General features: G+C 39.2%; 1 protein-coding gene across 16 annotated transcripts in view; it reads right to left on the bottom strand.

The window, feature by feature from the left end:
• CPQ (carboxypeptidase Q) overlaps positions 1 to 18,915 on the bottom strand; it is a 398,486-nt gene that overhangs the window by 300,991 nt on the left and 78,580 nt on the right. The window lies entirely within an intron of this gene.

An 18,915-nucleotide genomic window follows, 5' to 3' on the forward strand; every position in this document is an offset into this window, starting at 1 on the left:
GCCCAGTGTCAGGCTCTGTGCTCAGCAAGGAGTCACTTGTGGATTCTCTCTCTCTCTCTCTCTCTCTGTCTCCCCCCACCCCTGCTCCTTTCTCCACTCACATTCTCTCTCTCTCTCTCTCCATGTCATAAACAAACAAACAAACAAACAAACAAACAAACCTTCAAAAGAAAAAGAGGAGGTGCACCCAAAACCATAAGATACCTAGGAATAAACATAATCAAAGAGATAAAGTATCTGTACTCAAAAAACTATGTAACACTCATGAAAGGAACTGAGGAAGATGTAACAAGATGGAAAAACATTCCATGCTCATGGATTGGAATAACAAATATAATAATAAATATTGTAAAAATGTCTATGCTACCCAGGGCAGTTTATCATGTTCAATTCAAAACCTACCAAAATACCATGGACTTTCTTCACAGAGTTGGAACAAATAATCTTGATATTTGTATGGAACCAGAAAAGACCCCGAATAGCCAGGGGAATATTAAAAAAGAAAACCATAGCTGGGGGCATCACAATGCCAGATTTCAAGCTGTATTACAAAGCTGTGGTCATCAAGACAGTGTGGTACTGGCACAAAAACAGACACATAGATCAATGGAACAGAATAGAGAATCCAGAAATGGGCCCTCAACTCTATGGTCAACTAATATTCGACAAAGCAGGAAAGACTATCCGCTGGAAAAAAGACAGTCTCTTCAATAAATGGTGCTGGGAAAATTGGACAGCCACATGCAGAAGAATGAAACTAGACCACTCTCTCACACCAGACACAAGGATAAACTCAAAATGGATAAAAGATCTAAATGTGAGACAAGATTCCATCTAAATGTGAGACAAGACAGAAGCAAAAATGAAATGTTGGGACTTCATTAAGATAAAAAGCTTCTGCACAGCACAGGACACAGTCAACAAAACTAAAAGACAACCTACAGATGGGAGAAGATATTTGCAAATGACCTATCAGATAAAGGGCTAGTTTCCAAGATCTACAAAGAACTTCTTAAACTCAACACCAAAGAAACCAACAATCCTATCATGAAATGGGCCAAAGACATGAACAGGAATCTCACAGAGGAAGACATAGATGTGGCCAGCACGCACATGAGAAAATGCTCCGCATCACTGGCCATCAGGGAAATACAAATCCAAACCACAATGAGATCCCACCTCACACCAGTGAGAATGGGGAACATTAACAAGGCAGGAAACCACAAATGTTGGAGAGGATGTGGAGAAAGGGGAACCCTCTTGCACTATTGGTGGGAATGTGAACTGGTGCAGCCACTCTGGAAAACTGTGTGGAGGTTCCTCAAAGAGTTAAGAATAGACCTGCCCTACGACCCAGCAATTGCACTGCTGGGGATTTACCCCAAAGATTCAGATGCAATGAAACACCGGGACACCTGCACCCCGATGTTTCTAGCAGCAATGTCCACAATAGCCACACTGTGGAAGGAGCCTCGGCGTCCATCGAAAGATGATGGATAAGAAGATGTGGTTTATGTATACAATGGAATATTCCTCAGCCATTAGAAACGACAAATACCCACCATTTGCTTCGATGTGGATGGAACTGGAGGGTATGATGCTGAGTGACGTAAGTCAATCGGAGAAGGACAAACATTATATGGTCTCATTCATTTGGGAAATACAAAAATAGTGAAAGAGATTATAGGGGAAGGAGGGGAACTGGGTGGGAAAAAATAGAAAGCAAGAAAACCATGAGAGACTCCTAACTCTGGGAAACAAACACAGGATTGCGGAAGGGGAGGTGGCGGGAATGGGGTGACTAGGTGACAGGAACTGAGGGGGGCACTTGGAGTGAGGACTGCATGTTATACTATATGTTGGCAAATTGAATTTAAATTAAAAAAGGAAAATATATAAATAAAAAGAGGAAGAATGTTCACAACACACTGTAAATGTATATAAATATTCAAATGCACAGAAAGAAGTAGCATTTGCATATAGGCCAAAATGTTCCATAGTTTTTACTTTGGGGCAACAGAATTTTATGTGAATTTCATCTTATTTTCCTGCTTGTGCTTTTCTTTATTTTTCAAATTTTTACATGTGACAATAAAAGCATTTCCTAATCAGGGAAATACTATTTTAAGACACTATGTGAAACTTCGACTTCCTGCTTGCACGTCATTAGCTATGTGGTTTTGTTCAGACCAGGTGTGTTACTCAGCTCCCACAGAGGAGGGCTTAATAAATACTCTTCAAGAAGGGACGGATGCATGAATGCAGCCAGAGGGCAAATGTCTTGTTCCTTGAACAGAGAGAACCAAGAGGCTTCTCAGAAAACAAAGCACTGAATGTTTTGTGGTGATTTCCCCCAAGTTAGGTAGAGAAAATGCACGTGGAGAGTAAGGCTCAGGAGCAGTACAATGCGGCAGTCTGAGTTCTAAAAAAACAAAAACGCACTCTTGCACATCAGCTCTGTCGCTAAAAGCTGCCCCAGCTTTAAAGCCATTTGGATCCCATAAGACTGGCAGGGGAGCCTGGGGAACGGCAGCAAAAGGAGGGGAGGACTGTTGGTAGGCGGCGAGGCCAGCAGTCCCTGTGAAGTCGAGGCTGGCAATCACTTCATTGACCCCATTCGACCGAGGGCGTATGAACGGTTATTTGGTTTATTCGATTTTTAAAAACCAAAAATCTAGATATCAGGTATCTTACTCAAAAAAACGTAGAAGTCCGACCAAATGCAAATTGTGCTGATAATAATATTTATAAGTGCCGTAGAAACTGACCCCAGAGGACTTTTATGACTTTGATCTGGCCACAGTAGTTAGTAGCAAAGATTAAAATTCAAAAGTCTTCACCCCTGGTTGTCTGTGCTTCCCAAGAGATACCAACTGAGGTTGCCATGTAACCCCTCTACGTGGTGGCCTCAGCAAGGTTTTTATAGTCCACCTTTATAGCTTCCCAGGCCCCTCACCATCCTGTTCCGTCTTCTCACCATGAACTTGCTCCTCCAGTCCCTGGGCAAGCTCATCTTACACTCTCACATCCTCATGCCTTTGCTCGTCTTCTTTCCTGTCCTGAGTATACCCTCTTTCCCTCCTCAGCCTTGGTGAATCCTTCATCCTTCAGTGCCACGTCCCACTGAAGGCTTGTCCAGCCCCCGGAGAGGACTAACCCTCTTCTCCCCGCTCCCATCTTACGGCCGCCACCTGTGTAGCATCACCACCCAACCCTGCGCTGGGGGCACAGTGATGCCAGTACAGGAGCCAACTGCGGCGGACCAGCGACGCGGCCAGTGCTGCCCTAGGGGCTGGAGACACGGAAATCCTGGGCATCCAGCGTCTGAATCAGGCTCACGGTACACTGATCTGACGGGGAAGTAAACAGGAACCACTGTCGTGGCAGCGTCCACGGAGGATTCAACAGTTTCTAGAATTTAACTGAAGAAAATCAGAAGCGCCACGTGGGTGTGATCACTCTGAGCCATTGTTACTGCTTCGTGGCATTCGGGGAGCTGCAGTGGAGCCCATGACTGTTTTCTGTGGAATCAACCTCAAAAGTCAGTGTATTCAAACCAACCCTATCATCTACTGTCTTCGGCCAAGGTCCCTCCCAGCCTTTCTCTCTGTGATATCACTATGGTTTTTCTAAGACTCAGACTTGAGAGCTTTGTAATCTTTGCTCCCATTCCTCATCTCTCGTATCCAAAATGTATTAATTGATCTCTATTTAGTAATATTTGGTTCTCCGCTTATGAGGCCATTATTCCTCCAAACTATTACTCCCTCCATATCTGAATTCCCTCTGGTCTTTCTCCTTTCCCATCCATTTGTCACAGAACCAAAAGAATGTGTTCCGGAAAACAGTCCTTCAAAAATTCCCCTACTTGTAAGTACGCAATAGTTCCCACTGGCAATAAATCTAAGCCTAGGATAGGGCTTCCACCACTGCAGACATCATCTTGCCTCCAATATGTCATCTATATGCACCTCTCAGAAATGCCATACACATTACCTTGTCAGATATCTGTAATAAGTAAAGATCAGCAACAAAATGTACTTCTCAAGGTCTTCTTGGGAGAATTCCTCTAGGATGTGGTCCTAAAGAAAACCTGACAATTCTTTTTTTTTTTTTTAAAGATTTTATTTATTTATTCATGAGAGACACAGAGGGAGAGAGAGGCAGAGACACAGGCAGAGGGAGAAGCAGGCTCCATGCAGGGAGCCTGACGTGGGACTCGATCCCCGGACTCGATCACGCCCTGGATTGAAGGCAGCACTTAAACCACTGAGCCACTGGGGCTGCCCCTAATCTGACAATTCTTAAGCCCAATAGCAACTGACAAGGATTAAGTACAATTTAACCAATTTTGACAATTTCACCCTCAATTTCCTTCAGAAAAATTTCCTTCATATGGGCCCCAGTGGTTTACTGATCACACACTTTGTCGTTCAGGCCTTGAGCATCTAATGCATTTACCAGTAGTTGATCCAAAACCTCTATGCCATCTATTTCTAAAGAAGACAAATGTTCTTAATGTTTTCCTCAGATAGTTTCTTTTTTTTTTAATTTTTATTTATTAATGATAGTCACACAGAGAGAGAGAGAGAGAGGCAGAGACATAGGCAGAAGGAGAAGCAGGCTCCATGCACTGGGAGCCCGGCATGGGATTCAATCCCGGGTCTCCAGGATCGCGCCCTGGGCCAAAGGCAGGTGCTAAACCGCTGCACCACCCAGGGATCCCAGAGAGTTTCAATTTAATGATATGAATCTCTGAAACTTCCTGGAAATTTCCCATTCAGTCTTTCAAGACAAAGGAAACGAAGAATGTAAGGAGTCCCATAAGGCTTTGGCCTACTGAGCTCCCCTGGAGAAATCCAAGTACCTTCCGTTCATTGATATTATTGCATTTTCCCAATAGCCATCAAAATGGCACTGATTCTTAGGAAACAATCTTCACTGTGAAATTCATCACAAAATTTTTCTTTACTGCTATGAGTACAAAATATGTACTCACCAGCTTACTTCAGGGACTGTAATTCTAAGAATACAGCGGGGCTGTCAAAGAGGATTTTTACAGACTAAGAAAAAGATAGAAATTCCAATTAAATCTAGAGCAATAATTTGACACAACTGCAAATACATCAGCCCTGGACCACCCTGTTGGTGAAGCTATGAACCAGAAACTGGCAGAAAGAAAACAAAAAGAGACAAAAACAGAGAGTCTAAACCAAAGAAAAAGACAGAGGAGAGTGAGATAAAGGAACAGAAAGAAAAGCAGAGACGGTGGGTAGAGAGAAGTACAGAGAAAAAGACAGAGAGACAAGCAGAATAAATAAACAGAGACACAAAGAGAAAGAGAAAAAGGAGAGACAGAGAGAATCCCAACTATTGAGAAGAAATACCTAAATCTTCTAGTTCTACACAATGCTAATTATGACCTTCTGATCACTGAACACATTTCTTAAATTCACCAGCACATCAGGTATCAAAAACCTGTTTTTATTAGCCAGTGATCTTTTCTTTTAGGAAAAAGGAACCAGGGAGACTTGCTAAAGAAAAGGAAAGGATGAAATGTGAGCTGGGGGAGGACGTCTATTAGACAGGAAACCTGGGTACTATCAACCCGCATTACTTTAGCAGGAAGTCTACAGAGCACATCATCCATATATTTAGAATCTCAAAAGAAAACCTCTTCCCAAAAGATTTTTCATGACATTAAACATTGGGAATATCACTAACGCGATCTAAAGGTCTGACTATACTAAAGTCCCTACAAAGCATATGAAAGAGACCTCATTCCTGCCTCCAGAGGCTTTGAAGCTAAGAAGACAACAATGGCAGAGATAAATATTATATGAAAACTATAAACACGTAAGTAATAAGTCAAGATTTCACATTTTATAAGCATAAATCTGAGTGAATGTCATAAGATTATGAGTGAAGAAGGAACCACATAATGCTTAAAAAGTAAAAGAGAAACAACTTCCTTTTCTTTTAGAAAAACATGACAAATTACCCAAATACCTACCTTCATTTCATGCCTCAAGTACCAAGTGGATTTTTGTTTTTAATATCAAACGCAGAGGCCAGGTTAATTACCCTCCTTAATTCAGAATATACCATCATCACTGGCCTATTCAAGGCAAATCTTTTTTATTTGCTTGCTTTTTTTTTTTTTTTTTTTATGATAGTCACAGAGAGAGAAAGAGAGGCAGAGACACAGGCAGAGGGAGAAGCAGGCTCCTTACCAGGAGCCTGACGTGGGACTCCATCCCGGGTCTCCAGGATCACGCCCTGGGCCAAAGGCAGGCGCTAAACCACTGCACCACCCAGGGATCCCCTATTTGCTTGCTTTTAAAACTTATTCTCACTTAACTCCATTCTTCATTCTCACCTCTGCCCCATGTCCTAAGTGGACAACTTGGGTGCATGCAAAATTGTATTTATATGTATGTAAATGTATTATGCACTTCATTCTATTTTTTACTATTTTTACTCAGCTTTATGTATGTAAGATCCATCCGTGTTGCTACTCATGTATTAGTCTGTTGACTCTAACTTCCGCAAAACATTCCCTGGGAGGCATCCACCACATCTAACATGTCTACTCTCCTAGTAAGGAACCTCCAGAAGGACCCTACCCCCACAAATAAGGCTATAATAATTATTTTTGTGTATGTACCCTTAGGTAACTCGGTGAAAATTTCTTTGGAAGATATACCAAGGAAGTGAGTTACTGGGTCATTGAGTATAAAAATATATTTAAGTTGGCTAAATACTACTAGTATGTTCTCCAAAATGGTGGCACCATGCTCCCTGCCTACCAAGCAGGGCATGAGGGCTCCTATGCCCTCACAAACCCACCGACACCTTTTACATCTCTGCTGTAAAAATTTCTGATTATTTTTAAAATTTACATTGTTCTGATTACTAATTAGCTGAGCTCTCTCTATACCCACATTAGCTGTTAGGGTTCCTCTTCTTTAAATTGTTTATTTAAAACCTTTGCCTATTTTTCTATTAGGATTACTGCTTTTTTATTTTTGATTTCTGATAGTTTGTAGCGCACGTATTGATCTCATAACAATTTTAGACAGCGTTAAGATCTTCTCCCATTTTGCCCTCTAACAGCTTCGTCATGGTATCCTTCACTGTAGAAATCCTTAATTCCGACACAATCAAATTCAGTAATGTTTTTGTTTTATGGTTTGTGCTTCCTAAGCTGGGTTTGTATGAGAGTCTGAAGGCACATAGGAGAAATAGATGTGGAAGCCCCATTCTCAAGGAAACAGTCAAGAGGGTAATAGAAGCACCTGGGATGTGAGCAGAAATAGTCACCATGAGGCAAGGTGAACAGGAAAGTCTCTTGGGAAGGCAAGACTTGGGACAAGGTTCTATCAAATATTAGCTATGTGACCTTGAACAAAGTGCTAAGCTTCCCAGAGCCTGTCATCTGTCACATGTGAACAATACCTAGCCCAAAGACAACGTAAGTAAAAGAATCTGCACAATGATTAGTGTATAAAAAGCATGCAATAAATGTGAGTCTCTGTGCCTCTTTCCCCACATTCCTACTCCTGCCTTGATGCAAAGAGAAAATTTGTAACCTCTGACCCTTTGGCAGTGGATCCTTCAGCTGATCCCATACCTGCAAATTCCAAGAATCACCTGTAGATACGGGCTCTCTAGAATACTTTTGCTCACACTGTGATTAGATATCAGACAGATTAAGCCCTGAAAAAAAAAAAAAACCTGAAAATGCTATTTCCCTGATGAAACTAAAGGAGGAGAACAGGACAGGAGCAAATAGAGCAAATAACTAATTATCTGATGATGGGGCCTTGTGCGCAAATTCGTTAGCACTTCACTAAGAAATGGATCGAAATTATTGGCTGCAGAATGTCTTCCTTTGGTAGATCCTTCCTTCCTTTCGTTAAGAGCATGCAGGAAGGCTATTTTAAGTTCCTATGAGATGAATACAATAAGAGTTTGCAATATGCTTAAGCTGCACCTTTCTAGACTTTCCAATCCATGCTCTTTAAATTTTCAGAAAGAATAGACTGTGGCAAACAATCTAATCATGATGAGATTGATGTTCATTTGCCCTTCTCTTTGCTGTGTGCCTCTACTTTACATTCATGCCAAAGCTTATTGCTATTTGGATATGACAGAGACATAAAAGACATACAGAAATCACACAGGGCTAAAGAAAACTTGTTTGAGTGTGAAGAAGTTTTTTAAATATTGCTTTTAAACGTGTGATATTTATCACAATCTATTTATCAGATCAATGGGTATTTATTTTTTATTTTATTTTATTTTTTAATAAACTTATTTTTTATTGGTGTTCAATTTGCCAACATTTAGCATAACACCCAGTGTTCATCCCGTCAAGTGCCCCCCTCAGTGCCCACCAACCAGTCACCCCCACCTCCCGCCCTCCTCCCCTTCCACCACCCCTAGTTCGTTTCCCAGAGTTAAGAGTCTTCCATGTTCTGTCTCCCTTTCTGATATTTCCTACCCATTTCTTCTCCCTTCCCCTGTATTCCCTTTCAATATTATTTATATTCCCCAAATGAATGAGACCATATAATGTTTGCCCTTCTCCGATTGACTTATCTCAATGGGTATTTAATATGCATCTATTACATACCAGGCACCGAGCCTAGTGCTAAAGGAGGCACCAAGGTAAGATGTGGCTTTGACTCTGGAGGAGGTCAGTTTCTCAGCAGAGAGGACCACATGAACAATTGACTTCAATAAATTGTGATCATCGCATAATATAGGCGAAGTGCTAAGAGAATAGAGAGGAAAGAACAATTAAGCTTACTAGGTTTGGATTCAAGGAAAACTTAAAGATCCGTTTTAAATGAATCTTTACAAATGAGTAGGAATTCTCCAAGCAGAGAAGGGTTGGGTTGGGTTGGGTTGGGTTAAGATCAAGGTTAGGGTGAAGGTCCAGGAAGCAGAGTTTAAGGCAAAGAGGTATGAACCTGTCAAGGCAAGAGCGGTTAGGCCCATGTAGCTGAAGCATAAGGTGTGTGGCTAGGGAGGAACTAGACATAAGCCTATAAACAGCCTGGGGCCACTTTTTAGAAGGTTGTAAGAGTTCGAACTATATTGCAAACAATGAAAAGATTTTAAGCAGGGGAGCAGCACAATGCGATCCATATTTTACAAAGACAATTGAAGCAGCGGTATTGAAATGGATCAAAATGAAACTGGGGTCAGGAGGATCAATTAGGAGATGATTATAACACTAGTCAGGAGCTCTTAGGTCCTGAATTCCGATGCTACAGTGAAGATGGAAAAAAAAAGAGTCATGGGTGTCATTTAAGGCTTGGTGACCAGCTGAATGTTGTAGCAAGACAAATGGGAAGAACTCATTCAACGAATGTTTCTTGAAGCTTTTCCGTGCATGAGACATCGTGCTAAGGAGTAGGGCAAAGTTCCCCAACTTCAACAAAATTGGAGTTTTGGAATGGATACGTGTTTGTTGAGGGGAAAAAAGATGCCTGTTCTGTCCATTATGGGATGTTTAGCACTATTCCTAACCTCTACGCACTGAAGGCAGGCAGGATCCTGTCTCAGTCACAACTACCAAAAATGTGTTCATACATTGCCAAATCTCCCCTGGGAAGAAAAACTGCTCCCCATTGAGAACTCCTGAAACTGAGATCTCTAAATCCAAGAGGCTTATTATCTGGTAGAGAAATGCTTCTGATATAAGCTTATATAGGGTACAGGAAAAGCAGAAGGGAGGAAGAGGTCAATACTTGTTTGGGGATGAGCAAGCACAGAAAAAGTCTCCATAGAAGAGACATTTGAGCTGAATCCTTAAATATGGTCTTTCCAGGCAGAGAATAAAACATGAAAGCAAATTACCATCTCAGACATTGGATTTGAGGCTCCAAGCATGGGTGCCTGGGTATATGATAACATCATTAACGAAGATGAGAAACAAAGGGAGATAAGATGATGATGAGTGTGTGGGACTTGTAGAACACTCAGGGGTTCTTGGAACTGCAGATGCAAGTCAGGCACACATACATACAATTAAAAGTCATAAGTATATAGGCGGCACCTAAAGCCATGGACTGGATTATAACACTTAAGGAAAACGTTTATAGGCGGAAACTTTGGAAACACCAACATTTAAGATGAGGCCTAGGAAAGAGAAGCATCCAAAAGGACACAGCAGAAAAGATGAAGGAGAGAACCCGTTTTAATTTATATGGCAAACCTGACAATCACCTAGAACATTTCTCTTCAACCCATCAGGATGTCCCATGAAATGATGCCCCCTACTTCATCTCATGATTACTCTCCTTATATTCTTTTTAAGTCCATTTAAAGCCATTATAATTCATTTGCTACAAAGGACCAAACTACTCTTGGTGGTGTTACATGTACTATATAACCAATGGCTACCTTTTTTTTTTTTTTTACTTATTTATTTATGCAAAAATACTTCCTAACACGTTGTTATCAAAGAGTCATAATGAAATGAGCATTGTGTTAGGTATGGACAACTGGCTTTCAACATCCATTCCAACTTCCTTTGAATGTGATTTCTTGGGTCGCCTGGGGGGGCTCAGCGGTTGAGCGTCTGCCTTTGGCTCAGGGTGTGATCTCTCGAGTCCCATATCGGGCTCCCTGCATGAAGCCTGCTTCTCTCTCTGCCTGTGTCTCTGTGTCTCTGTGTCTCTCTCTGTGTCTCTCATGAATAAATAAAATCTATTTTTTTAATGTGCTCTTCTGTATATAAAGATTAAAAACATAAAAACTAAATTTCTTCCTCAGCTAGGGTTCTGGAAGGAAGCTAAGTGTCACCAGTTTTATGTACTGGAACAAGATCTGGCAGGCACAATTAGGTTAAAAGCTTCTTTCTACTGCTTCTACTAATTCAGAGGAAAGCACAATGGTGCGATGTCTGGCTTTTCTACAGCAACTCTCTGATAAAAGCCATTGTTTAATCTAAGAAAAGCAATAGCAATCTTGGTAGCCTAGTTCTACAGAATGGTTCTCAAATTCATTCCTGAAAAGCCCAAGTTATGAGCAAGTCTGCATTATGAGCTTTCCCAATAATTCCGAAAGCAATTTAAAATCCTATGATATACCCATATGTGCTTTAAATTTAAATCCAGTTAGAGTGGTTCCACAACTAAATATTAACTGCTAATCCATTCTATACATTAATCCCAGTCTGTGGCTCTCTCTACCTCTCTTCCTCCCATCCTAAATCATCTCTGTGAAGAAAAGTCATGAAGTACACATACTCTGACGTGACACAGCAGAAGGACCAATCCACATACTCAGCCCAAAATCTACGTCCAGTTTGACTGGATTCTTAACTTCCTAAGTTCCATTTCAAAGAGCAAGTCACCCACCAGTCTGCAAACCATGAGGCTTATGTTCCAAAGTCTGTGCAAACTAAGCTAAAGAGCTCAGTTTTTTAGAGCACTTCGATAGGGCTGCAGGAGCATAAATTAGTCAATTTTGCTATTTTACAGTCTTTTAACTATACTCCAGGGATAGCTAGCTCTCTTCAAAAATGAGAAATAAATAAGCTCTTAAGAAGAAATGAAAAAGGAGATAATGAATAAAAACCATATCAATAGCTTCAAAAAATCAATTTGAATCAGGTGACAATCAAAGAATTTAAATCTTTACTATGTAATAAGTTCCTATACATCAATTAGAAAATCATTAAAGTACCAATAAAAAAGTAGGCAAGGGATACTCATAGATAATTTAAAGAAGAAAAATACAAGCTATCAATAAATTTATGAATATATTAGTCTCACCAATAAGCAAAGAAACACAAAATAATAGTGAAATGCATTTTAAGCCAATCAAAATGGCAAAGATTAGAAAAAAATATTCAATGCATAGGAAGACACAGGGATTAGGATATTAAGATACCCTGCTGACAGGACAACAGATGTATATAATCTTCTAGAAAACAATTTAACAAATATAACAAGAGCCTAAAAATATCAATATCTATATTAAGATTTTGAATAATTAAATATACTATTTACATTGTATTATACATTTATATTATAATGTTACATAAATTCTACTATATTAACATTTCACATAGTTAAAAATACTTGGATAGAAGAAATGGTTTCTAAGAACGTCATCTGCACTTTTTATATCTATAGGAGCAGTTTCAAAGTTATTTTTTGCTGCCCTCTTAGACCTCCTAAAATATCCCAATCATTCTTCTCTGATATTCATCAAAAATAAAAAACTCTCCTTTAAAAATCTATTCTTACCTCTGTATTAAAGGATTTGTATATGTATCTGATCTGAAACAGTAGGAAAAAAGGAAGAAGGAAATAATCGATAGTCCAATAAAAGGGTTTTGGTTATGTTATTTATTGTATATTTGTATTTTGTAACCATTAGAATTTATTTCCAAGGATATTTATTAGTATATAGTAAATGTCCATATATATGGCATAAAAGGATTCAATATATATATATAGGATTCATATATATATACTCATTTATATATATGGTTTCATCTCAAATTTATAAAACAAAAATATGGGGTGTCTGGGTGGCTCAGTTGGTTAAGCATCCTATTCTTGATTTTGGCTCAGGTCACAATCATGAGATTGACCCCATGTGATTCTGTGCTTAGCAGAAAAGACTTCCTGCTAAGTCTTGAGACTTGCTTGAGATTCTCTTCCTCTCCCTCCTCTGCCCCTCCCCTGCTCAGACACACATGTTCTAACATAAATAAATAAATCTTAAAAAAAATAAAACAAAAATATATATGCATATGGAAAAATTAGAAAAATTAAAATCTTGGCAATGACTATGGGAGAAAAGATCACAGATGATTTTTATTACTTTTATATTTATGTACATGTTTTCTATAATGAGCAAATACTGATTTTATAATCAGAAGAAAATCTAAGCAGAGCACAACAGGTCAACATCATCAATACGTAGAAGGAACCACTATTTTTTGTATTATTACAAGCGACTAATATTCTAAGGAAGACCTACCCAAGATAATTCACTGTTCCTCAAACATCAAATGAATAACTCAGAAGCACTGAGTATATGGTGCTAGGTGCTGAGGATTAGAGCAACAGATAAGATTGAGCCCAGTTTTTCAGGAGCTCCCAACACGAACTACAACATATAATATTTTGGGAATGCCCAGTAGCTCTATAGGAATGCCAGTCTCCACAGAGGACAAAGACATCAGTGATCTGCCGTTTGGGGCCCAGGGACTGTGTAACGAGACCTGCGGAGTATGTCTACTGAGGAAGGGCTAACAACATTCTGCCCCAAGCTTCTCTTTCTTGCCCATATATCAGCCTTTCTTGGATTTGGCTGCTGTTTCCTTCTTCCACTCAGTCCATTTAAACCTCAGGTCTGCTCTGTTATCTCAAGATTGACTTGAAATTATACTTTCTCTTGTCTTGCTTCTAAGTTTTGCTCAACACCTTCATCTTACTTGGCCCACTTGCCTCGGTCTTCTTCCAGTTCTCCATAGATAATTCGCCAAGCCCTGACCCTGACACACAAATAAACTAACATATAGTGTGATACTCAACTCTAGAATTCAATGGAAAAAAAAAAAAAAAAACACCTCTGGTTATATAAGGAATCCGCTCTGGAGCATATGCCCAGGAGAACCCCTGCTCTCATGAACTTTAGCTTCATGGATCCCTTGTGGATTCTCATAAAAACTACAACCTTCTCAACCTGGAAGAGATGGTATAGATTCGAATGTCAGACATCTTTCATTTTACAGGTGACAAAATTAAGGTGCATAGAGATTAAAAGACTGGACCAAGGCCACTCAACTCATCGGTGGCTAAATCAAGGACACAACCCGGGTTTTCTAAGAGATGAGCTCTGCACCACACTACCTGCACTTCGAGGTCCCTTTATGTTGACTTCACACTATCCCTGCGGGAACTCTTTCATACCTGGTTCAGCCTAACTCTCCAGTGTCTTCAGAGCTGAAAATAGCCCAGTTGCCAGACAACGGTTTATCTACTTTGAGCCGCATGGAATAAGGAGTGGGGTGAAAGTGAGTCTTGGAACACTGCAATAGATTCTAGTGAGTATAATTCATCTCCCCTGGGTTTTGAAGGCCCCAGGAGCAATCAGCAACTTGGCTTAGTTTTCAATACAAGGCAGATAGCCAAGGAAGATCAGGCCCAGCTACAGATGGGAAATGAGGATAAGAAAGAAAGAGGAGTGAAAAAACATGTCCAAAAAGGAGGCGCAGACACCAATACATTCTGCTGTCACGGTACGGGTATCAGTAGCTTTCAAGACAGATTGGTTTCAGCCAGGTGGCTAAAAAGGGAAACCTTAAAAATGAAAATAACATGAAAGTATTTGTATGTGAGGCAATATTGCCTAATAACTAAAAGCACAGACTCTGGAGTCTGACAGTTGGCCTCTCACTAGTTGTGTAACCGTAGGCAAACTGCCTCACCTCTTGGAGTCTGGTTTTCTCATCTATAGAAAAAGAGAAGAAAAAAAAAAAAAGCTAGAGCTTTTAAGAGAGTTGAAAAGGCTTAAAAAGGAAGAAGTTATACACAATCTGGTGCCTAACACAGATTACTGCATAACAGAGGCAACTCAATAAAACTCGTGGTTGACACCCAGGCTGAGGGGTTCCCCTAATACCTGAGTGGTTGACACCCAGGTTGAGGGGTTCCCCTAATTCCTCAGAGGTCACCTGTTCAGCAGCCTCAGAGAAGTCAAAACAGACTATCCTAGTGGTACTCCAGAATGGTGGAGTGAGAAACTTGGCATGTCTGTCCTTTTAACTGAGAAAAAAATTGCTATTTAAAAAAAATCACTGAAGGTCTCTCAAAATTGTTTTAAGGGCCTAAAGCAAATGGAGAAACATTCATTCAAGAAAAACCACTAAATCTGAGAATAATGAGAGTCTATAGCATGTGGGCCACGACCTGGTTCTTTCTCCCATCCCCAGCTCTATGTTACACAACACTATTACGGGCACTCCGCTCCAAAAGGGCTGAGGCCCTATTCCTCTACCTAGCCCCAACTCAGATGGTAGAAATCCTACCCTAAGTATAGCCACCAAGAGGACTTGGGCCCAGATCATCTGTCTGCCTCAGCTCACTTGTAGGCAGAGGTCCCATGGTGGGAGAGGCAAGTTGAGAAGACCAGGAGCTACCACCCTCCTCTTCTAGCACCTTCAAAGGAAATCACCCTGGGAGAAAAAGACTCATCATCACTGTGCCTAGCTCCTGGGAAGTAGCAGAGAGGTTCTCCCAGAAAAGAGGCAAGCAAAGAAAAGGAAGAGCTTTGCAGTTTTTACCCAGGACAGGGACTGTATTTGGAGCAGAACACAGAGCATTCCATGCCTGAGGCTATTGTTGAAAACAATGGAGAGCTTGGTAGAAAACAATGAAAGGAGTGCTAAGAGCTTCATGATACTGCTCCTTCCAAGCAAAATGGCACCGCAATCCAAAGTTTAACAGAAAGAACCAGGAAAAGAAAACAACCAAGAAAAGCCCCCTCGGGATCACAGTAAACCCTGGTGATTGGAAAAGCTATGCACATGTTCCTACTCAAGAACAATTAAAACAGGACATGGGTCAGATGGAAAATCTTTCCCAAACTGTACACAGATCCATCAACAAAGGACAGAAACTTCACTGGCATAAGAGGCTTACGCACAAACTCTGACCAAACATGAGCTGAAAAATAAACTGTTCTGATACAGAGGAAAATATTGTTAAGCAAGACAATAATAAAATCACATGGATCCTAGCAAGCTGGAAGAGTCTGTGCATGCCCAAGGCTGTACCCTCTCAAGGCTGATGGTAGAGAACTTCCAAGCTACTAGGCTGTAGCTGAACTTGGAGCAAAAACATAAACTCCTCAAGTTTTAATAAACAGCCAAGCCATGCGTTCCTCTAACACTAGAAGGTAAAAATATAACCGACTAATGAGATCTGTGCACAACCTTTGACCAGTAAGTAGTTTCTGGGGATCCGGACTGAGTCCTAGGGAGCCAGACAAAAAGAAAAAATGAGGGGCGGGGGAGCACTCTAAACAGAGACATCAAAATCTGGACACTGGGAGAGAAACAGACTTCACACAGTCCGACCAAATGATTAAACAAGTAAAGGGCAAAACAAATGACAAAAACAACGTCAACCTCCACTGGGCAGGAGTAGGAAAGGGAGAATCAGTATTGAGAGCTGCTGGAATACATTATTTTAGGTATTCAGGTTTCAACAACAACAACAAAAATTATGAGACATGAAAAGAAATAGGAAAGTGTGATCAATACATAGGATAAAAAGCAGGCACTAGAAACTGCCTTTGAGGGGGGCCCAGTTGTAGGATATATGAGAAAAAGACTTCAAAGCAACTTTTATAAGTATGTTCAACTAAAGGAAACCATACTTAAAGAACTAAAGGGAAGTATGATAACGTCTTGGCAAATAATGAATATCAGTAGAGATAAAAATTGCAGAAAAAAATTCTGGAGCTGAAAAATTATAACAACTGAAAAGAAAAATTCAGTAAAGGGGCTCAACATTATATGTATTATATGTATACTATATATACATATACTATATACTATATATACATATGCTTAGTATATGTAAGCTAACAAAAAAAAAATCAGTAAACTTGTTAGATTGATACAGGATATATAACCTAAAGAATAGAGAGAAAAAAAGGGAGAAAGAAAAGTGAGCAGAATTTCAGAATAATTAACACACCATTAAGTGCACCCACATATTCATAGTGGAAGGCCCAAAAAAGCAAAAAAGGATAGAAAAATATTTATAGAAATAATAGCCAAAAACTTCCCAAATTGATGAAAAGCACTGACATACCCATGAAGCTCAACAACCTCCAGGCAAGAAAAAAGCAAAGAGAACCTAGATACATTAGAATCAAAATGATGAAAACCACAAATAAAAAGAAAATCAGTAACTGCAAAATGACTCACCACATGCAAGGGAATCCCAATAACATTAACAAACAACTTCTCATCAGAAACAGCAGAGACCAAAGGACAATGGATGACAAATTCAAAGCACTGGAAGTAAAAAACTATTAACCAAGAATCTTATATCCAGTAAACTATGTTTCAGCAATGAAGATTAAATAAATAGATAAGAATGGATAAAAGGCTGGAGAATTTTCTAACAGACCTGCTTTGGAAAAAAAATAATAAAACTCCAGAGAATTCTTTAGGTTGAAAGCAACTGACACCAAACAGTAATTTGGATCCTTATCCTCACAAAAATAAAAATACTTATAAGGAAATACTGTAAATAACCATATGCCAACAAATTACATAATTTAGGCAAAATGAATAAATTCCTAGAAAGATCCAAACTACTAAAACTGACTTGAGAACAGAAAATATGAATAGATCTATAACAGGGAAAGATATTAAATTAGTAGTTGACAATCTTCCCAGAAAGAAAATCCCAGGACCGATGGCTTGTGAATGAATTCTACCAAAAATTTAAAGAATTAATACCAATCTTTCACAAACTCTGCCAAAGAATAGACCAGGCAGTACTTTCCAACCAATTATTTGTGTCCAGAATCATCCTAACACCAAACCACATAAAGACATCATAAACATACAAAATAAAGCCACAGACTAATATCCCTTATGAGTATAGATCTAAAACTACTCAACATAATAAAGGTAAACTGAATTCAGTAATACACTGAAAAGATTACATGTTATAACCAAGTGGAATTTAGCCCAGGAATGCAAAGTTGGTTTAACATCTGAAAATCAATTAATATAATACACCCAATTCAATGAGGAAAGAAGAGTCTTTTCAATAAATGATTCTGAGACAATCGACTAACTACATGCAAAAGGATAAAGGCGACTACTACCTGACATCGTATATAAAAATTAATTCACAGACCTAACAGTAAGAGCTAAAACTATAAAACTCTGAGAAGACAATATAGGAAGAATCTTTGTGACCTTGGTTTAGGCAAAGTTTTCTTAGATATAACACCAAAAGCACAGCAACAACAACAAAAATAACTTAGGTAAGTTGTACTAAATCAAAAGTAAAATGTTTTCTGCAGCAATATTACCATCAAGAAAGTGAAAAGGGGAATCCACAGAATGGTAGAGAACATTAGTAAATCATCCATCTGATAAGGGACTTGTATCCAAAATATATGAAGACCTTTTTACAACTCAATAAAAATAGCATAATTTAAAATTGGGCAAAAGATTTGAATATTTCTCCAAAGAAGATATGCAACTGACCAATAAGAACATGGGAAGGTGCTCAACATCGTTAATCATTAAGTAAATGGGAATCATAACCACAATGAGACACCTCTTATGACCACTAGGATAGCCATAACCAAAAGGACAGACAAGTGTTAAGTATGTGTAAAAATTGGAATAACATTAGTACAAATGTAATGTATCACTATACATCGCTCTGGAAAAGAGTAGCAGTTCCTGAAAAAGTCCATCATATAGTTACTATGTGACCCAGCAATTCTACTCCTTGGTAGATACCCAAGAGAAATGAAAACATATATCCATACAAAAACTTATGCATGAAAGTTTTTAGCAGCATCATTCATAATAGCAAAAGATAAGGAAAAAAAAAACAAATGTCCATCAACCGATGAGTGATAGATAGATAGATAGATAGATAGATAGATAGATAGATAGATAGATGATAGATAAAATGTGGTACATTCGTAAAATGGAATATTATTCAACAATAAAAATGAATTAAGTATTGATTCATGCTACAACATGGATAAACCTGGAAAACATTATTACTACATGGGAAAAGCCAACACAAAAGGCCACATGGCATATTATTCTGTTCATGTGAAATATTCAGAATAGGAAAACCCACAAAGATAGAAGAAAATTAGTGGTTGCCT

This window comes from Vulpes vulpes, chromosome 13 (genome assembly GCF_048418805.1).
Source record: "Vulpes vulpes isolate BD-2025 chromosome 13, VulVul3, whole genome shotgun sequence".
In the NCBI taxonomy this organism is placed as follows: domain Eukaryota; kingdom Metazoa; phylum Chordata; class Mammalia; order Carnivora; family Canidae; genus Vulpes; species Vulpes vulpes.